Source organism: Grus americana, chromosome Z (genome assembly GCF_028858705.1).
Source record: "Grus americana isolate bGruAme1 chromosome Z, bGruAme1.mat, whole genome shotgun sequence".
NCBI lineage: Eukaryota > Metazoa > Chordata > Aves > Gruiformes > Gruidae > Grus > Grus americana.
The window spans coordinates 55,428,954-55,451,885 of NC_072891.1; the positions used below are offsets into that span (position 1 = coordinate 55,428,954).

General features: G+C 40.8%; 1 long non-coding RNA gene across 1 annotated transcript in view; it reads right to left on the reverse strand.

Annotated features, from left to right (window-relative positions):
• The window catches only part of LOC129199571 (uncharacterized), a 32,753-nt gene that overhangs the window by 701 nt on the left and 9,120 nt on the right, over positions 1-22,932 (reverse strand). The window contains exons 2-4 of the long non-coding RNA XR_008574688.1: positions 17,197-17,310; positions 1,508-1,597; positions 399-433 (exon numbers count right to left, since the gene is read on the reverse strand). This is a non-coding gene — a long non-coding RNA (uncharacterized LOC129199571). The remainder of the gene's footprint in view (positions 1-398; positions 434-1,507; positions 1,598-17,196; positions 17,311-22,932) is intronic.

The following is a 22,932-nucleotide window of genomic DNA, read 5'->3' on the forward strand; positions in this document are numbered from 1 at the left end:
GAAGCAGTCATCTTTTTTTTTTGGAAAAAGATCTTTAGATCAGAAACAATCACCTTTAATTCTAACTCACTTTAAGCTTGAGCTATAACCATTTATAATACTGTAAATCTTAAAGCACTTCAGGAGCATTATAAACCATTTGATAAAGCATTATCAACTGTTTTCGCATTATTTTACAACTAATCAGACAAATGCATAATTACTGTACAATCAGTAAATCATAAATTAATTCCATGTTTACAGTATTGGCTTTATCACAATTACTCCAGTTCCACTGTGATTAGATTTGCGATGTGAAAATTTGGGTTTTTTTGAGGAAGCCAGTATTGAAAGGAAATAAAAATGTGTAGAGAAAATGCTTAAAGAAAAATATTAGAATGTTGCTGTAAGTGACAAACCTGTGCCATCTTTTATAAACTCTGTCTCTCCAACCCTGAAAAAAATATAAATCAGTTATAGGGCCTTAAGATATATGTGAAGCTTATCTGGTAAGAGATGCAAAAAATATATCTGTTTATATGACGAGTAAAAAGGGAAAAGCAAAGTTCATGCTAAAGCTACGTGAAGTCATGACAGACATATAGATAATACGCTTTATCTACTCTGTTCTTTTCTCTGTTGTTGTAAACAGCAGTCACCACTGACTGTACAGAGTACAAAGGCAGGAACAGATAAAAATGCATTTTTAGTATAGCTGATACTTGGTGTATACATTCATGAAACATTTATGATAACAAGGGCTTAACAAAATCTCCCAAAAGACCATCCATCGACAAACTGGCACAGAGTTGTAAACAATTTCAAAGTAAAAGCTATAACCATCAGGCATTAGGCTCTGAAAAAGGAGGCAAGCTCCTGTTAACTCTTGTGTATGGACCTCCATAGGCATTTTCATCACTGACTGTTAACAAGAGGAGTTGCCCAAGAGAGGTAGCAAAGACTTCAGAGACACCTTAAAGAACTGATGCCATTTTAACTGTCCTCTTCCTTAATCCCCCTGATGTTACGAGGTGTTCTTCTTCCTCTCCTCAGCCCACACGAACACAGAATTTTCCATAGTTTTAATACCAAATAGAAAGCTAAATTGTATGGAATAGTTACTTTTATGAAAACATAAACACACACAGTTAAACACCAAATATGGAAAGGGCACGTCCCTTGTCCCCAGCAAAGGTGAAAACAGCTCAGTTTTCTCCTCCCTTCCATAGCTGGTGTAGGAATTATCACAGAATAAACATGTAGTCTGCTTTGCAGATTTGGGTCAGGCAGAAACAGTTTATAGCTATAGGAGAGAATGCAGAGCAACACTGTTCAGCCTTCTATCTATACAAACTCTGACTTAAAAATAGACAGTAAGGCTTATGTAAATTTAGAACAGATATATATTGCCCCATGATGAGGCCTGATATGGCAGAGCAGCATATGCATCAAAGGGAACTTTGTACCAGTGGATGAACGCTTGTGGGCCTGCTAACTCAGAATCTGCAGCCATGTGGCCTTGACATACCTCTGTTCAGCGTGTCCATCTCTCACTTCTGATGCTATTGTGCCCTTGACCAGCTTTGAGGCCTAGCAAGGATTCCACACAATTTAGTATCTGAAAAATAACAATGTTTCAGTTTGTCAAAAGATGCTTATTTTGCTCCTCTTGTTGCCGACTGGTTTATCAAGACTTACCAATAATTCAGGCCTTTCATATTATTTTCCTGGCATATGGTATCCAAAGTAGAGAAGTTTTAGCTTCAGATGTTATTGATAGAGTATAATTGAGCAGTATTGGTTGTTCTTTACTAAATTCTACTTTACTTCTCTTCACTGGTTTTGTGTTCATATAAGCTATTCCCCATCTGACCTGCTTCAGGGACCACCCATCCCACGGCCTATGAGGCAATTAGGTGAATAGATCTTGCAGGCTGACACAGTACAGTCCTCTTCCAATTTAGCAATCATTTTTGTGCCATCACCAAAGATCTTCTCTCTAAACTGCTTTTGTTAAGTAACTTGCTAAACAAGCAAAGTTAAACTAAAAAGCACCTAATGCTCCAGCATGGTAGTCCACCTACTGATGTAATGACATGAGATTGGCCATCTGCAAAAACTACTTTCTCTAGAAGTAGATAAAGACATAGTTAAAACCTTCTTCAAGGAGGCATTTTCTGTATGGTTCTTAATTCAAGGCTTGTGGTATTCTAAAATATTTTACTTTTTAAAACTGAGTTTTGGGGAACTAACAAAAGTTGTCACAATACCTCCTGACCTAAAGCCACAAACTGCTTTTGTATTTTCCTTCACAATTAGGCAAAAGCTGAAAGCTCCTAGGCCTAACAGAGCTGGCATTCTTCTTCCACTCTGAAAGGACGGATTGTTTCAAAATAGCACCAAGAAAAAAAAGTCGTCAGCCTTTCAGATCACCCTTCGGCACAGAACTATGCTACAGATTTCCTTTCCCCTGCCTGAACCACATGAGCTGTCTGTCCATTTCTCTCCCACCCAACTCTCACTATGCAACTTTCTGCGTTGAGCTCTTTGAGCAGAGCTTGCTAGATACCAGCCCCCCTACAGCACTTGGCTCTAAATGAACACAGGAGAGGACACAAGACTGAAGAGCAGGGAGCTGGGGTAGCACATGGGAGACTTTCTTTGCTTGACTCCAGATCACAGCAGCAAGTTCCAAACATGACAAAGAGGTGAGGGGAAAAGGCGAGGGAACAGGATTAACCTCACATACCATCGAGCAAAGCCTGCTGAAGGGCTAAGTAGCCACTGGGAGTCAAGCTAAGGACTTTGTGGTGTGGACAATCACTGCATCTGAGCTTGAAGGCAACCTGAAGTTCTGCCCACAAGTACAGTATGGACAGAACCTAAAACATGCCAAGGCCAGTGGGGGAGGCTTAGCATCATCGCAGGACTTGCTGTCACATATGGATGACTTGACCTTCTAAGGCATAAAGGTGGCAGTGTTCAAGTATTAAAGCTTGAAATGAAAATGTGTCTGTCTGAAGAGAGTCTATCCTGGCAGTCAGGGAACAGAACCAGCACATCCCAGACACAAGCAGTTCCCTCCCTCCCACCTGCACACATTCAGACACCTCACTTCAATTTTCAATAGCCAAACAATGCCACTTGCCTGAGAGAGAGAGCAGCAACAACCCAAGCAGCAGCTGAAAAACTGTACCGGTGCAATGCTGATGTACCTGCAGGGTGACAAGAGGAAAAAAGTAACCATTTCTGTCTTTGGGAATGAAAATTACTGTTTCGCTGCTTCGTCTCAATGTGTGAAAAGCAACATGTTGGGAAGCTGCAGCTCCCAGTGAAGGAGCTGCCCAGCAAGTTTCCAGATGACAGTTGGAGCTGCAAACAGAGGAGCTGCAGCTTAGCAAGAGAACGGGCTGTCTTCAACTGGTTTTGGAGGCTGCAGCATCCTGCTGTATCTACAAAAATAGGAGACAAATCCTCAAGTGGTGTAAATCTGTACAGCATCAATAACTTCAAAGGATTGGTGGAACTTATAAAAAGTTATAAAAGGAGAAGTAATATCAGTTTTGGCAGACACCCACAAGGGTCTTCCGGGCAGTAACTCATGATATCCTCTACCTGTATGACTAACCGCAGTGGTACTTTGGCTCACATGTGCCCCTTGGCAACTAGTAACAGTAACAGTTCTATCTGTCCATACTGTACTTGTGGGCAGTAACAACTAGTAACGTAACAGTTCTCACAAAACACTACATAACACCAAAATATGGAAAGGGTAAACTAAATGAAAAATTATAGCTTTACTACTCTCTTTGCCCTATAAGACCTATACCGTGTCCTATAGAGCAAGGAGTATTGGCAAAGCTATTATCATTTCAGCCACAAAATGCTACACTGATATTCAGCTTTTACTCCATATTAATTTTCCTTCCACTTTACATAAGATGGTTGCTGTAGCTTAGATGGCCTCAATCAAGTTTTATGCTCTCTAGAAATCTGAGTTCATTTAGAAAACGAGGCAAAATAAGCCAGACTCTTTTACATGTTGTTTATAATTCAGCGTGCAAAAGGTTAATGATCTCTTGTAATATATGTATGTATATATGACTTTCATACCTTTTTTCCCTTAACTTTTACTCAATGCAGATCTCTGATCTATTTAAGACATTTATGCCAACACAAGACAGTGTCAGGCAGGAAACAGAAAAGAGAGAGAGGAGGGAGGATACCAGAAATGGAGGCTGGGTAGGGGAGGGAAGCTTGCAATATCCCAGAAGTCAAACTGCTTATGGAACAAGAACTGAATTAATTTTGTCACAGATGAAGCTTGCAACATTACAGAAGTCAAACTGCTTATGCAGTGGCCTTGATCTGGGGTACTTTCTGTGCATCTTTCATTATCATACTGTTTTCCAAAATGAACGAGTAGTGCAGCCTGCAGAATTGATGTTCAGCTCTAATGGTTTACTGCTGTATATTTTGCCTTACCACAGACAAACATCACCCATATATTTCAGCTTTGAATTAGTTCAGGTTTCTTTTCATCTGCTGTTAATTCAAAGGCTTTGTTACAATAGTCACTTTCATTCTCCTTTCCTTTCATCACCTGTCGCTTCAACTCTTTCTGAGTGTCAGTCTTTATCCTATCTTCTAACTGCAGGAAAAAAGAAAACCAACCTCCTCCGTGCCAGGGAAGAACACATTTTGAATGACCTACATATTTACACCTTATCTTGCAATATCTGTTTCTACAATGACGGTAATGAATACACATACAAATTAAGCAACCTCATTTTTTTCACTTTAATTTTCTGTTTTCTGGAGGCGATGAATTTTAATGTCTATGGCTCCATGAGACCCACAACAATGTCAGGTCACAGCATGGGATCAGGAGAGACACACGTTATCCCAGCGGCTCTAACTGCGGTCCTGGCTGTATCAGAAGCTGAGCCTCAGAGGCTGGGAGCAGTGCTCTTTGCTATTCAGGCTCTGACTAGTATTTGGGTGTTCCCACATGTTGTAAGGTTTGAGTCCCATGCTTCTGTCACCAGTTTTCTCTGTTATCCTGGGAAGTCACCAAATCTCTCTATGCCTTTGTAATGGCAAGTAATAATTCTTGCCTGTCCACTGCAGGATCTTTGAGATGGCAATCTATTTTTATTATTAGTCTCTACAATACAAAACACAACAAAACACGTATCTAGATCCACAGGAATGACTGTATTACAAACACTGGGAATAATTAGGAATAGCCAGTAAAGTTGTCTTCTGTTGTGGCTCATCTCAAGTAGTTTCTATTACTTTGGACTACACAAAATGCACCATGTCAGGGTCAGAAAACAGATCTCTAAAGCTGTAAGCACAGTCATAAGATGGCTTCACCGAAATTCCCAGTGAGGTTTTTAATTTCTGAAAATATTAGGCACAAACAAAAGACCTTGGGCATGCTAGGGAGTGAGTTTATAGTGCATCCTATGCTCTGCTGTTAACAGTTCTCTGCATGGAGCCATACCTACACAGTGGAAATTAAAACAGACAAGACTGGGACTGTTGATTTACCAGGCTAGTAGTTCTGCTGAGGCTAGCTGTGTACATCAACTTAGCTGCTACTCAGCTAAGCTAAAGTAGCAAATTTCCCTAGTATAACCCACTGACCAGGTGAGTATGTGAGTCTTTCACAACCCTGGAGTGTGGAGACTGGCTGTGTACTGCAGGCTGTAGAGACTGAGAGGAAATTCCTCACTTAATCCCTCATAACAGCCATCACATCATCAATCAGCAGCTATCTACATATTCTAGCAGCTGTCTTTCTTTCAGAAGCAAATAACTCACTCAACAAATTCTCACCAACAGTAGCTACTAGAAATACTGAGTCCTTTTAAGACAATTTTAAAAAAAAGTTAGCCAACAAACAAGCAGTCCAGAATACCACAGTAGATATTTCATGAAGAGTGGGAGCACTTCCAACATAGAGGATTTGGTTCTGCAAACTCCCCTCATCCTGTTCATGACATAGAGTACATGAAGTAGTGGATTATGAAAGTGTTGGTTAAGTTAATAGTAATAAGACAACAGCCTCCTCCCATCAGTGTTGTATCCTGTGCAAATAAATCTATTGCTCAGATCGCTCAATGTTCAGCTGACTTGAAAGAGCAGATGGCTCATGTTGGGGAAGACGAAGGCAGCCTGCATAAGAAAGCATTGTGAATAATTCACCATTCACCATCCACTTCCTAGGGGGTTATATGGTCTGTATTATCCAAGCACCGTGCAGTCTGGCTGTTCAGTGAAGCAGTACCCTGAGACTGTACTCAGTTTTTAAGTTTATCTATCAAATATCAACAAACACATGATTTGCCAAAGTCACACAGTAAAGCTGGTACTGAACTAGCTGAATCCTTCCCCTCTTAACTGTTGCAAGGTGCTCCTATGAGGTGCTCTCCCCTTTTGTTGAAAGGCTGACAGACTGTTTTTCTTGTTTTCTTGCTCAAATGGCTGTTTCCTGATGACTAGTAAGAAGCCACACCTATACAGTCACAGTCAGGCTGAGCTACATTCACCCAGCACTTTTGACTGCCAAGTCTAAATAGCATCAACTGTTAATGCCTAAGTACAGAACAGCTGCCCCTTAAAACAGTCACAGCTGGTTTACTACACAGCAGGCCATCTGCTCATACAACACAGATGGCTAAGAACAGAGCAGCTCAGGGCTTTGCTCTTTTCCCTGGCTCCAGGTCAAAATAAGATGAGATTTTTGATCATCACATTATCAGAGAGATGACCTCTCTCTGACTGAGGAAGGCTTCTGCAACACGTAGGACAGTGTCACAGTCAGCACGGGGAACAGGCTGCAGAACACCCCAGGGGGCTGCTCCAGCTACTTAGAACGTTCTCCCAGAGGAGATCAAGATGTCCACACAGCACCCCACTTCTCTAAGCACACGCACACACACAGAAACAAAGAGCTTCTGGGGACACTCATGTCCTCAGGCATAAGGAGGAAGAAATCTTTTTATGATTGCACTTTACGAAATTGTGAAACAGAGACCATAGTAGTGTCTCAGAGGAGAAAGAGATTAAAAAAAAAGAAGCAAGCTGTGGAAATAATGAAAAAATACACCTTGAAGAAGAGTACAAACTAGTCCTAAATCTAGGTCTTACAGTTCCAGAGTCTCATACCTCCCTTCTAACTCATTTGGGATGTATTTAGCCAACTGTGTTGCACTTTTTATATTCTGAGGTTCCTACTCATAAAACTAGAGAGTTTGAGCAAGCTTGAATCACAGAATCACAGAATGGTAGGGGTTGGAAGGCACCTCTGGAGATCATCTAGTCTAACCCCCCTGCTAAAGCAGGATCACCTAGAGCAGGTTACACAGGAGCACATCCAGGAGAGTGTTGAATATCTCCAGAGAAGGAGACTCCACAATCTCTCTGGGCAGCCTGTTCCAGTGCTCTGTCACCCTCAAAGTAAAGAAGTTTTTCCTCATGTTCAGATGGAACTTCCTGTGCTCCAGTTTGTACCCGTTACCCCACGTCCTGTCGCTGAGCGCTGCTGAAAAGAGTCTGGCCCCATCCTCTTGACACTGGCCCTTTAGATATTTACAAGCAGTGATAAGATCTCCTCTCAGTCTTCTCCAGCCTAAACAGACCCAGCTCTCTCAGCCTTTCCTCGAGAGAGATGCTCCAGTCCCCTAATCATCTTTGTAGCCCTCCGCTGGACTCTCTCCAGTAGTTCCCTGTCTTTCTTGAACTGGGGAGCCCAGAACTGGTTTCAAGTACATGGATAATCCAGCTGAAGTAAAAAAGATTACTTATTTGCCTAAAGTGAAGCACATGCATAAATACGTTGCTGAATAGGGATTAAAGTTATCAAAACAATTTCTACAAGTGAAAGATTTGCCACTGATATACATGCAGTGTTCCTAGAAGCATCCAGCAACATATGAATAAGACAGAAACTGACAATGACATAGAAAATGGGTATATGCAAGATAAGCTGTTCAGTGGAAAGAAAAAAACCAGTAGTATAAGTGCTAAATCTTTAGGATTCTCATTCAGAAATAACCCTGTTGCTGTGAGATAGTTACAGAGAGAGTTACGGAACACTTTGCTGAAGTGTTAATGTATGAGGCCTACTGAAAGCCTATAAAGACCAAAAATTCAAGTAGTAGCAGGAAAAATAATCCTCTCTTTAAAATCTGGTGTCTGACTTAGGCCTAGGTCTTAAAGAATTCCCTGGAGCTGTAGGTGAACTGGGAAAAAACTGCATGAATGGGAATTTGAAGGGAACGGGAAGGGTACAGATACCCTAGGGATAGCAAAGAACCATAGTCCCAATTCCTGTTGTAAATGGCAAGCAGCTCTGAGATTATTACACATCTTCACATGAACCCCATTTCCTATAACAGTGACTTCATTGTGTTCAATTGTCATTTCACTTAATGGGTAAAGCAACATAACATCAAAAATGAATGACTTCATCTTATGCTTCAAAAATAAACCCACAGAGTAGAGTAAACTTGGAATTTACTCTCTCTGATTTCCTAAACCTCAGCATGAAGCAGGGTTATGAGCTGCAGATTGAGAGTTTGCCAGTACTTTACAAGAAAGTGTCCTCTCTTGTTCCATTTAGGTGAATTTGGGATGTGGATTGTTTATTCTCAGCACCCTTCATGTTCTGCACGTGTCCCTCAGCTTACTCTCAATGAATTTTAATTTTCCCCAGACCACTGTCAGCTTCTGACCTCAGCTGTGGCAAACTGGTCTTGATTCAAAGCCAAAGCAACACTGCAGGTGATTGAGATCAGTAGAAATGGTTCTGCAGAGTGTACACAGAGAGCACACCATTCTGCCTGTGAACTTTTTCTAGAGGCACCCACCTGCAAAAGCAAAAAATGGGACCTCCCATTGGCTTTCACTCAGCTGAGACCAGAAGCTCCTTGAGAAATGGCTGACAAAATCTTCAATCTAGTAGTCTAGAAGGCATCTGCTTCTTGTTACTGCAGCATGTCAGCATTTCTCGTTCTTCAACATGTATGTCCATGCCACTCCTTGGGAGATAAGCATGGGTTCTGGAAATTGAGCATTTTCCTGGCACACAGGCATTTTGAAGCTTTAAAATCACCCACAGCACTTTCATGCTTTGGCTGCTCCTATCTCTCATTTCCTTGTCTTCTTCTAGGAAGCTGGTGTAACTGCCTTCACTGTCAAGCCATGCTCACAGTGTCAGAGCAGAGGGTCACACAACTCAGACACAGTGAGACAGACCAGTAAGTAATCTACCTCTCTAATGGCCAACAAAGATCTCATAACTCATTCTGCACTTATCACATATAGCATTCTTATTGGTGCCACTTTAGTCTGCATCTACACTTTCCTAGAAGAGTGACTGGAATGTGAAACAGGCGAAGACAGCAAAATCAAAATTACAGCTACAAATCAAAATACAGAGAGACTGAAGTCCAAAGCTGCTTACTCTTTTGCCATAGTGCTTGTCCGGATTTGCCCCATATAATCAAGGGCAATGTCTAGACAAATAGTACAGTGACTAGAAAAAGAACTAGCACTATAAGAAAAAAAAATCATACCTGTGAATTTCAGCCTAACTTTCAAGTAACACTGTATGGTTGTTGCCTGTACACAGATGTAGTGCCACATTCAACTTCACAGATGCATATGTTCTGTGAAACGCTCTCCTGTGAAATTCTCTTATCTAATGAAGTTGCCATTATCACAGTGTTGTTGGAACAAGGAGAAGAACAAATGAGATTTGCAGCTCCCCAGTGTGATATTTAATAACATGACAAAAAGTTGATTGGATAGTTGTTACTTTACTACCAGCTCCCTGCTGCTGGACATTGATCATTCTTTGGGTGACTTGGATTCATGACATTTCCACTCATTGTGTTTTGTTACATAGCTTGCTGCTCCAGAGAACAAGCTGCAAGTCCCTGTGCTTTGGGCCTTTAACTGCATATATTTATATTTGCTCAAAGGCAAGAACTGATAGACCTATTAAGTCCTGCTGCACCTGCTGGCCAGTGTTACCTGTATGAATCCTGTTAGGCAAATCTTGTCCAGCCCATAAAGGCCCCAGTAAAGATAAACTGCTGGCTTTCAATGGCATTGCTCATTGTAGTGTAAGAAGAATTTATTTTATAGAACCATCCCAGATTCAGGAATTTGCTCTTAAAAATACAAATGAGAGTAGGTTTATGATGATTTTTTTCTTTTTTTCTTTACAAATAGCGTCTCAAAAAGGTTTCCGTTGCTGTCGTCTTGAGCTAACGTATATTGCTTTGAATAAAAAGTTCTTTGGGAAATGAGTGGAGGCTCTTAATGTGGTACTATTAAGAAACATTATGGTCCTATGAGAAATGCATGGATAAGACTATCAGTTGAGTCTCTGACTTGAGACTAAACTTGTTCTGTTATTTCTCAGATCAGTGACCTAAACAGAAAAGCAGCGAGATGTAATGCTCTAGTGCCTTTCAATTCTGTTCTTCAAAGAGGAGACAGTCCCCATTCCTCCTTCTCTGCTCCTTTTATGGCAAGGGATAACAGTCTTGCTCCTGTTGTGCTTCTCTTCATTTGGTACTCTGCTCCTCAACATAGAGCCAATTCCTACTCTGTGAGGGTGTTTCTTAAAAATCTTTCTTCCAAAACTTCAGAGTACTTCATTTACTCAAGTATTTGCTCCAGCTGAATATTTAATGAAATCTCAAAGCATTGGACATGAAGAAAACATGTTCACATTATCATAGAATCATACAATCTTAAGGTTGGAAAAGACCTCTAAGATCATCAAGTCCAACCGTCAATCCAACACCACCATGTCTACTAAACTATGTCCTGAAGTGCCACGTCTACACATTTTTTAAACACCTCCAGGGATGGTGACTCCACCACCTCTCTGGGCAGCCTGTTCCAATGCCTGACCACTCTTTTGGTAGAGAAATTTTTCCTAATATGTAATCTAAACCTCCCCTGACGCAACTTGAGACCATTTCCATTTCCATTCATCTCTAATGTGGTGGGATGAGAGAAAAACATTGACAGATACTATGCACACAGTAAACTGTAAGTGACTACTGACAAGTAAGACTGGCAGAATCCCACAGACATGCACAGGGGAGGGAAGATGCACAACTCAGCTGAGCACTCACACTGCCTGTTCTGGGACTGGCAGACAATACTGGACAAACTGTGAGGCATTCAGTGGCAGATATGTATATGTATGATAAACTGGCAAGTGCTACTTATGTTTCTTGGTTCATTTGAACAGGGCTACCTTCTGAAAATGACCTTCTGCTTTGCCTGTTTTCCATTTGAGTCTATAGTTGGAAAACCAAAGCTTGCTTTCTGAACACTGCTGCCAGCAAGCAGTGCAGAGAAAGTGGGATTCAGAGCAGCCAACTTCAAAGGCTGGATTGCACCTCTGAAGACTGCAAAAGCTATGAGAAGCTCTGTGTTGCAAAAGCATGTTGACTCAGTGGGCAAGTGGGCATATCTGGCACTAGCAGAAGCTTACAAGTGCTCGTCAAAGTTAGTTCTGAGGTAGTTTTACGTCTACAACCAAGACTAGGCATAAATGAAAAGATGTAATAAATGGCACCTTCAGGTTGTAGAAGAGCTTTCAGTGTAGTGCTGTTACATACAAATACAGATGTTTGAGCTTCTTAAGGTACAATAACATTCATTATTATTAAGGATACACTTTGTATATATTCCTACTGAATTCATAATGACAATACTTAGTACAGTCAAAGACTGTGGTAGAAACAGGTAGAAACAAGTAGAAATAGGTAGAAAAAGGAAACATAGAAACAGCTATCCCATGTACAGACGCGTCCCCTTCGGCCATCTGAAAGAAATGCTGCTCTCCTGTTAACTGTCCAACCAGTATCTCCATCAAGTAATTGGTCAATGACCAGTGCACATTGCTTTGCAAAAGACTGGGAAAGCAACTGGAGGTGGGTGCTTTTAAAAATGAAATGCCTATATGGATGCTGTAATCCATCTCTTGTACAGGTGTTAGTGGCTGCAGTCTGTTCCCAGATGCCCATTGCCTAATGCAAACTTTACAAAAGAGTCATATGCCTTATTTCTTCACTTTCATGAAGGCACTGGGCAGGACTCAGGAGGCCTTCAGCTGTGTTATGCCACATTAATCTATGGAGAGGTTTAGAACCAAGAAGAGCAAAGTAGTCATGCCTGACTTGAGGAAAAAAAAAAACCCAGCAAACTAAACCATGTCTTTTTTTCTTTGTGTGGTGGTACTTCTCTTCTTGCTGTCTGAATCCACAGAGCTGATCAACAGCTCTGAAGTAACTCCTGTTTTCTGCAGTCTGCTCATCTGATGGTGGCCAGTCAAATTTAGCTGTTGCTCATACTCCATCCCTTGATTTCATGGGGCATAAGTAATTAATTTGCTACCTATCTGTTGGAGATAAAAGGCCAGAATTATACACTCAAAAGCAAGCCTTGATTTTAGTTTTAGCATTACAATCCCAAGCCAAGACCAATGCCTCTCTACTATCTCCCTATGAATGGTTTGCAGTTCTTTCTTTGCTCTTTTTATCTTCCTATTCATTTCCTCCTTCAGCTCTCCACTGCCAACTGCATGTCAGACTTTTCAGTACAATGTTATAAATGCTTTACTGGCCTTCTTTTCTCATTGTTTTTGACACTGTGCAGCGAGCAGCATATGCCTGTCTTCCAATAAAGTGAACATTCAGTTTTGGTCTAAATGCCAGAAAAGTGGAGTAGGGAAAGAACAATAAGCCAAAACACCCAGAGACAATAAAGATAAAAGTAGGTTGTCAAGTTCAGACCTTTGTTACATTCTTCTCTTCATCAAGAACTTTGAATCATGAATCTTAAGCAGGGCAAGAGACATGTCTAGCATTATTTTCACAACACTGATGCACGAACTCATTCAAGATGGGGGGAAGTAAATATTATAATGCTTGGCATTGGGTACCCCTATAGCTTTGATGTTCTTTGAAGTTTCATACTGCTTCAAAGCAGGAGTAGTTACTTGTGCTGTTCAGATTACAAAGGCCTGCCAACAGGGGTGTAGCTCACATACTGGTCTATCGAGGTCCTGAGTGGCACTGTCATCTGGCACTCAAGATTCAGCTTCATTTGGTTTCATGCTTATGCTAAAAAAAAGTGCTGTTGGCATATTCATGCAGGGACTGCAGAACACTTTGCAAAAGGTCAGTAAACCTATTGACAACATGTTAATGAGTGCAGAAGTCATCCCCAATTTAAAGAGATTTCTCATAATACTTCAAGGCATTCACTGTATACAGTGAACCCACTGAATCCTCATCAGTCAACTGTTATGGGTGACAGACTACTTTTGCATTGTTATGGTATGCTGACAGCTAGCTAGAATAGCCTAGATATAAAAATACCATCTTCCAAAAAAATTAGAGAGTGCATCAGAGAACAACCATCACAACAATCTGAGACATTGCTGTTTTGCTGTCACTGGAGCTCTCCATCAACTACTGTGAAATAGCTTCTGCTTCTTAGTGTTTTGTTGGCTTCTTAGTTTACCAGTGAACAACGAAGACTGTATATTGAGCCATCTGTCAGGGAAGTCCTTGATTTGATCAGAGATACAATTATACAGCTAAAGACATTGTTTGGTACTGAGAAAATCCTTCTGGAATGACAAAGATTTAATCGCAAGTGAATATTATGCGAGTAGCATTTCAGTGACAAGGCAGGTGAGCTGCTATGATCTTGGTCCTCACTGTAGAAATGAGTTTGGGTGCATGTGACGGAAGAAGATACAGTCACCATAAACCCAAGGGAAATAAAACCAAAGTATTTCAATAATAATAGTGATGATGATGGGAAACAATGCTTTTTCAACTGAAAAAACCAGCACAAAATATTATGCAAAGCTCTCCAGCAAAGTTTTTAGAGAAAGAGAAAACATTTACCATGAACTGAAATACAACATACATCATTGGTAGGAAAACAGTTATATGTGAAGATCTCTCCTAACTCCATGGAGTCACCTCTTCAATGAGTCAAATCAATTGATGACTTTTTGAAATCAGTGTAATAATAACAAAGTCAAACCTGACCTGACTGTTTAACCTTAGCTGTCAACTTTAAACAGTGGAAACAAGAGATTAAAGCATGCAAACAATCTCAAATTCAGAGCTGCTGAAATATATAACTTTCTATCTTCCTGCTGCAACTGCACCTGGAGACCTTGAGCCCTCAGTGCCAAGCATTATGTAAACACATTTCCTTTACTGGAGAGTTAACAGTCAAAATCAAGGAAGAGAAAAAATTGGGAATGGAGAGAGAAGCACATTTCTGAACTCTCAATCTTCTTCACAGCCACTATGCAGTATTGTCTTCTTTGTGGATTGTTGTGTAGTTAGAATCAGATTTATCAGAAGACATAAATCTGGTAACAGATCATCTTCAGTCCAAACAGCACTACATGAAAAGCCAGAGTGTTGCCTGAAAACAGAATCATATACCCAGTCCTCAGCTTTCACCAATGAAATAATCTCTGAAACAGCCTGCCAGAAATAATTGCATCTAATGAACTGAGTGAAAACACAACGGAATCTGTTATAATTGGGTCATCTTAGGCAATTTCAGTTTGATAATTCTATGCAAATAATCCCTACATCCTGATCAACAAAAGAAACTCCTAAATCAGAAACTAAATGCAGTGTTGAGCTAGCTAAGTTCCTCGGTGCTGAGAAAGACCAGTCACATGCTGATAGATTTTAAGCAGCACTCTGCAAAGTTGCAAGACTCTTAGGCTTGCAGCCAGTGGTTAACCAAAAAGATGGGGAACGTGGGGAACCCTTTCCCTCTTTTGAAATCTTTCAGATTACTTCAGAGCTGGGACCTGTCAAAAGTGCTGTCACTGACCGGAAAGAAGTGCACGATTGGCAGGCAAGTGAAAGGAGGGAGGAAAGGAATTCCCCCAAGCCTCTGTCTCAGTGACCCATGGTGGCAGCCTACAGGAGCACCACAAGCCCACATTCCTGCTCTGCACAGAAGCAGAGACACTCTCAGAAGAGCACACCCTGCCCACAGCAGCCCCCACAGAAGCAAATAATGGAAAGACAAGGTGTCTTTTGTGCTCCCCTTTTTCACACAGTCTGTCCTCTGGCCATTTCTTGAAGAGGTAAATGCCTAAAAAACGTGTACAAGCTCTCTACACACCTATCTACTGACATCAGTGGAGCTAGCTGACTTCCAGAGTGACTCTTCACTTCAAAAGCAAAAACAGAGAGAGTCTGTTGTGCACTGTCAACCCATTTCTCTGTCACAGTGTGTTGTCTGGCAATTTGGCCCATTTTTTTGGATGGTATATAATCTGGTATTCTAAAATAATTCAAGAGTATGGCTTTATAAATGGTAAAATTCAGCAAATTTGTCCCTGAAAGACTCATTTGCCTTTAGAATATGACCTTTCTTTTACATGTCCCCAGCTTTTACTGCTTGAATATTCTTTAGGTTTTTTGAACATATTCACATTTGCTTTCAAATGTAACAACTTCCACACCAATTTATACTTCAAGACAAAAAGGTAGAGCTTACTAATGGGAATGGGTTGCAAGGTTAAAGACAAAGAGGTTACTGTTTCTCTGTTGTGTTCTATGTAAGTGCTTTCATGATAGTTATCATATAATGGGAAGCCTTCGCAAATATTCAGTATTTCCAATTCCAAATATTCAAAAATGAACTTGATTCAAGTATCATGACCCTTTTAAAATGTTGGTTATAATACGTCTGCCTTGTAGTTGTAAGTTTTTAGATGTTTTCTTTTTCTCCCATTAGGGCCAGAAGTACTTTTACATTCAAAACAAAGGTATTCACTCCAGAAAGTCCTTTCTCAGGGACTTTCTCTGTCCTTTCTACAGGGACCACATCCTAGTTCATTTCTCAGTCACAACAGGAGCAGCCTCCTTGCTTTCCTTGAAACACAGGTAGCCTAACTTCTGCATTTTTTCCTCTCTGCTGCGATGACGCAAAAGCTGCAAGCTGGCTACACCCAGCAAGCAGAAATAACTCAGGCCACAGAGAAAATACAGGGTGGTTAAAGAACTGTAGGAGAAAAATCCTAGCGGCCACATCAAGTCCTCTCAGTAGAATCAGGGGGAGTATTTAAAGATGTTACTGCATTCTTGCTTTGTTCTTAAACTTCTCCCTAAACACTGTGTTTTGTCTTACGCTGGAGAAAGAGACCTGGGGTCTGACCAAGTATGTCTCTTCTCATGCTCTTATAGAATACGGCAGGGAGGAAAGAAATGCTGTGGTCCCTCTGTGAAAGGGCAGACCAGTCACTGGTTTAAAATGCCCACTTTTTGACCCACTGGCACATATTGGTGTATTCCTACAGGGGTATAGAGTGCTGCTTTCGTCTGCCATAATGGCTTGTAGATGTCTCCTTTCTTTAGCACACTGTCATCTATTTACATGCTTTAGTTAGTAGCTCAGCAATGCCACCACTGCAGATAAAAGAGACTGCTTGGAGAGGAGGAAAAGATTCTCTTCATCACTAACTGCATGCCAGCTCCTTGCCTGTCCAGCACTGCTCCACTTAACTAAACACATGCTAATGGTTCCTATGTGCTGACTTGCAAAAGAATTGCAAAATACAGGAAGGAGAATAAAAGCAATGTTATTTCGCTGACTGGACAGAGAAGGCAGAGCCATCAGCCCTGCTAGTGAGAGCTACACTAATATGCCTGGCAACTGGATGCTCACAATGCACTAACACTGCTCTTACTGAACTGCTCATCTTCCAGTTCTGTCATGTTAAGCAGTGTTATTTTCAGTGAAAATAATGGCAACTAGCAGGAAGCAGGAGTCCTGATAAAGGGTTCAGTGGCTATCTGCATTAGTGTCCTTCCAGAGACAAATTCCCTCCTTATGGAAGGCAGCCTTGAGTTGGCTCTTTCACCGATGTTAATTCCATTTGTCGTGAGTGGTATCAACTCTACTCATGCATTCTGAGATTCTATGTTTGACAGGATGTTCCAACTCAAGAACAGCCATTGGGCCTAGAAGTCTGAGCTGGTCCTTGTAGCATCGGGTCAGCAAAGCATCAAGCAGGCGGTTAATGTTACACATGCTTAAAGTTCATCATCATCAGCCAAGCATTTAAGCACACAGTTGAAATAAACTCCCTGTGTAAAGTGCTTTGCTAGACTGGATCCTTACCTCCACCAAGATCTGAGATTGAGCTCCTCTACTAAGACGCCAGACAGGCCTGCAAGAAGGTATAGTGGGAAGCCTTTCTCCTGAAGTTGTTCAATTACATATTACAGTCACCACCTGCGGAGAGAAAAAGAGCAGAAACCTGTGGGCATTGATTTTTGGCAATGATCACCTCTGAAAAGTCATCAAAAGTACTGAAGCATCCTATTGTCTTCAAAAGCCCAGCAATCAAACAAACCAAGTGTTGTATCACTAAATGCTAAACTGGAAAACCTCCAGCCTTGCAAGAACAGGCAAAATATTGGGATTTGAAAACTTTGTCGTTGCAAAACTATTTTTAATACAGTAGTTAACATTTCTGCTGACATCCAAATGCTGGATGCAAAAAATACTTTCCGTCTTCATTCTAGCACAGAATTTTAGTATGCACAAAGAAAGAGCTGTTGTCTTCTCTCAATACAGAACAGGTCTGACTTCTAAGGCTAGACACTGAAAAAAGGCAGAATCTCAGGGCTGTGAGCTTACTCTTTTACTCTAAATTAGACATGCAGTTACTGCAGCTGTGTGGCAAATCAGGTTCTTGAATGTACAAATAGCAAGATGGCCATCTCACTGCAAATTCCAAATAAAGGTAAGTAATATTTCTACAAACTATACAAATACATTGAGCACAGTGTTGTAAGGGACCCTCCCATCCTCTTGAAAATAAAGTATCATAACATTTCAATAGTGAAATGAGACTTACAATATTTTCTCATGTTAAGCAATAAAACTTATAAAAGGCACTTATTCCCACAGACAGCAGAAATGGAACAATTGGATCCTCCAGTATTTCAGCCAACAACTTGTCTTCAGCAGCTTCCATACATGTCAGATTAAAAAATAAACCTTCCTTCCATTTCAAATGTATAGGGTTTCAAATGCTATTCCTGATTCCTAACTACAGGCACAATCACAGTATGACTTGAAGCGCAAAGATTCTTGCTGGTCTCAATGGAGAGATAAGCAAACTTACTATGAGGCTGTGAGGTTTTCCTTACTCTCAGGTTTTCTTTCTGTACGACTCCTTCCCTCCCTACCACCAATAACCAGCAGAGATGGCCAGGAATACAAACACAGAAGCTCTGCCTTTGCCTCCTTGATCAGAACATGTAGAAGTCTGACTACTGGGACACAATGCAAACCCCAAGTTCCTGACTGGGGAAGACAAGCAGAACCGATGTGTGATGTGATTACAGCTTGGATTTCATCTTTTGCTATGCGTATTTTGAATTTGAGGGAGGAACAAAGCCGAGCTTTTCATCTGACTTTTCTCAATATATGTCAGATGCCCCTTTCACATGTAATAAACCCCCTTTCTTTTTGCTAAGAAAAATGAGAAAAAAAACTCACTAGAGAAGAATGGTAATAACACATTTCAGTACAAAGACCCAAGGGAAGCTGGAAGAAAATACAAAATTACTTGAATCACTACAGCAAACCAATTTCTTTTAGAGCCTTCAATACTCCTAGCCAGGGGGAATACAGCTGATGAAGGTTAAAAGCATTGAATTGTGCATGCAGAATAATTCTCAGTGGGCTCAAGGCACAGGGTTGGAATCAGGTTTCAAGTCTGAAGACACTGAGATCTGGGAATATGGTTCACAAGATTATGAAGCCTGTGAAATGCAAAACTGGAGCTAGTTAATACCATAACTTTTTATTGCAGTTGAATTCCCATCAAGGTCCAAAGATTTTGGTTCAAAATCTTGAAATTTCACTCAACCTCTGTGAACACTGGAAAGGAATTCTCACACTAGCAAGCTCTCCTCAAATGCTACTAGCTTGACAGCTGCTTATTTGGAATAAAATTCAAGGGGAGACAGTCATTTCTTCACTGATCCATATATTGAAATACTATGCTTCCTTGTGGACAGCCAGAAACTTTAGTGAATGGGCAAGTTGAATTCCTTACTTTCACATTCTGTTGGGAGAATTATGGAAGAGTGTCTCTCTCCAAAGTGTACAGGACAGCAAAATATGTCAATTACAGATTAAGAAAGGTGGCAAGAGTGTTTTTTTTTTTTCTTTATGCTGCATGATAGCCCTAGTGCAGAACAGTTCTTTACCCTGTCCTTCAGCGAGCTTATTTCAGACCTACCAGGACAGGGAACAACAGTCTTATTCCAGACTAGGAGATCTTGTTCTGCCCATTTGCTGCTCCTTTTGACCAACCCTTGCTATGGCCAAGCACAGCAACTTCAAAATGAATTTATCAAACTAGAAGCTGATTTATCTGGAACTGTTCCATGTACCAGTATGTTTACCTTTTCTGCAGTGTATCTAGATTTTGTAAGTTTAAAATCTCTCTGTAAAATCACATTCCTGTTATACATATTTCCTGAACATTGTCTATTTATCAGAAAGGTGCTTGGAATTAAAAACATTATTTAAATGTTCTGTCTATATTGTGTGCCCTAAAGATTCCAACCAACCTAAAACACTTTGGCAGAAAGAGATTAAAGTAAAAAAGCTCTCCAAACCTGAATTTTCCAAGTGCTTTGGCTTAGCTCAAAAAATATATCTCCTGTTATCCCTTGTGATGTAGTGTGAGCTTAGATTTCTACTATTGTTAGTCAAAAGCACTACAGGACGTGTCTCAGAGACAGATTCCTCTTGATGAAAAGTGCAAATATTGTTCAACAAATAGAAAAGTCCCCTGGAATCAGGGTTGAGCTTCTGTTGACACCAGACCAGCAAATCAAAGCCCAAAAGACTGCATTAACAGGAGAACTCGTCAAATTTGCCCATCTCTTGAACCCAGCGTAATGCAAGTGACCCATCGGCTGCAGAACTGATCATATCCTTGAGAGGGAATCCTGCTTGTTCCTTTCACACAGCTCCCTCTATCAGGACTTAGCACTTCATTTACAGGGACAGAGCTGAAGGAGTTTGTAACCACTGAAAAAAATCCTGCATGGTTTAATAACGCCAATTCTGCCACCTAGTGACCAAGAAAAAATAACCTACAGTTTATGAACGGCCTGAAGGAGAACTGGCTCAAGCAGCTACAACTGTGCCATAGCTGGTGGACGGGCACTGCCATAATGCCATCAGTACCCATCGTGGATTCAGGCAGCCTGCCTGCACACTCAGAGCATAAAAGGGAATAGTGTATGCTGCTCAGCACTGCATGGGAAGGACGACTAAGCCAGTATGTAGAAGCCTGATCCAAGGCTCATTCATCAGCAAACACTGGAACTGCTGATGACTCTACACCTCGTCTTCAAGGAGCTCAGTAAGTTGGTTCAGCAATTGCCTGCACAGAAGCACAACATTGGCAGGAGGGAAGGCAGCAGACACTGATGTTCTTTCCCAATCCTTTGGCTTACTGGACAGTAAGCCTGAATTCAGCCTCAAATCTCCAGTGTATGGGTACGGGTTCAGCAGGACCTTCCTTCAGAATTCACCTAGGGAACCCTTAAAGCATCCACTCAGAGTGAAGCTTCACAACATTGTTCTCCAGACTGAACTGCCCAGCAATCAGCACACTCCATCCCAGAAGCACGTTGGCCATAGTGTGATTCAATGCAATTTCCTGAACATCAGATGGAGTCCTCTGAGCTGAGCCATACATGAAAAAGGTCATCATCTGCATCCAGTGGAAACGTATGTGCTCTTCTCTACCCAGTATTTTGTGACCTTATTTTCATTGTCCTGTATACACCATGTGTACAGGTTGTAGGAGGAGATAAAAGCATTTAGGGTGGAAAGGTTGCTGTGCCTGCTATTATGAAGGGAAATGACACATAGCATGATATTTATAAATGTGTTTTCAGAACAAAATCATGTGAGTTAAAACAACTAGCTTCTACATGTGTCTTGGAAGCATTCCTAGGCTTAGATAGGTGTAAACTCATTGCTACCTACTGCATTTCTCAGTGCCTACCTACAGCAAAACACTACAAGCTTTTGTAAAGGGAATGGCAAATAGATGGAAAACTACAGTTGAAAGGCTAAAGATGCAAAAATCTGAGCTGCTTACAGGCCTATATTACTAATTAATAAAGTCTGCAATTAATCATTAAACACTTTGCAAGGCCAGAGCTGCGAACAGAATCCAGGCTTGCCATCTCCATCTTCCTTGCTCTAATGACTTGAAAATCCTTTGTCCCTAGGTAGCTGTGCATCTATTTTACATCTTCAGTAAGACTGCCATTTAAAAAGCTACTAGAAGTAAAGCTAGCTAAGGGGCTTTGGTTTCAGTCAGCTGGTTTCCTCTTTCTTATACATCTGTAACTCAGAAAATTTTATCAGAATCTGTGGAATTAAAACAAGGTGAGCAGAGAGTCTGGTCCAGTGTCTTCAGAAACCTGTACCTCATACAGCTATTCAGCATTGTCCCAGGAAAATAAAGGTAGCTATTCATCAAGACATTTCTACTGCACTTCAGTATACACTTATCTTTAGTTGGCTTTCTGGTTGAAACTATAGCATTTAAGCAAAGTTTTTTCAACTGTGAACTGGAAAAAAAAAAAGGAAGTAAACCAAAAACTTTAGTCTCTCTGACGAGTGTCAGATTTTCTATCATGCAGCTATTTTGAAAAAAACTTTGTAAGGCATTCCCTCCTTTTGTACAGCATGTATTTACCACGTGGAATCCAAGGCACCTGGGATTATCACAGCAATACTGTAAAATATATGTAAATCAACAGAAAGCCACTTTGGTTTTTTTCTTCTCCATACTGTCACACAAAATAGAAATGCTACATTCCTAGTGATTAAACCATTGATTAGCACAACTAAACACAGCAAGATTCTAGTAGGAGAGAGAAGGGTGCCAGATTCTTGTTCCACAGTATACATACTTTATCCTCCATCTCCATCTGCCTACTCAGCCTGTCCTGTTCTGCTCGGGGAATAGGAAAATCTAGCTACTATTTGAAAGCAGAATTACTATGGCAGTGTTTGTTTCAATAACTAACTGGATTCAGAAAATAATGGTGGGGGGGAAATGGAAAGTTACATGGATACCAGAGGAGATCCAGAAAGTGTTTTGATTTTTATCGCCTTAGGAACAGAATGGTGCACCCATTACTGAATACAGCAACTATTTCTTAGGGGCACAGTGGAGCAGGGTATAGAGATCTCTGAAGTGATCCATCTAAAAAGCTCAACTCAGGTAAGATATCCTACTAAAAGTCTCTCCTGATATGAATGTGTAACACAGCTTTGGTTTTTTGAACCATATTGTCCTACATATCCAATTGAAGGATGAAAAATGCCACAGTTAGCCTGAATGGATATTCCTGGATCTATACTGAGGATCTATATGCAGATGATCCCTAAATGACTCATATTTTGATTCTCCGTCCTGAGGTGCCATTAAGCTCTGATTTTCAGACCTACTACTAGGTTTTGCATGTGTGTGTATAATGGTGGTGGTGGTTATTGTTACTTTTAATTAAAAGTGAACCAAAGCACAGATGCATCTAGAAACCATGCAGTGAAAAGTCTTGTACACAGTCTTCACGTGTCAGAAAAGTCACTAGGCCACAACTCAGGACTGGGTACAACTTTCCTACTCCAGAGCAGTGAGGCACACTAGAACAGATGGACAAAGACATGGAGCTAAAAATGTATTCCTTCCCAGAAGTCCTTTTTTTTCTTCCCCCTGATAGAAAGGGGACAAAACACTCCTTTGCAGATGTCACAGCCAGCTTCGCATAATGAATAACTGAAAAGGCAACAATCCAAACA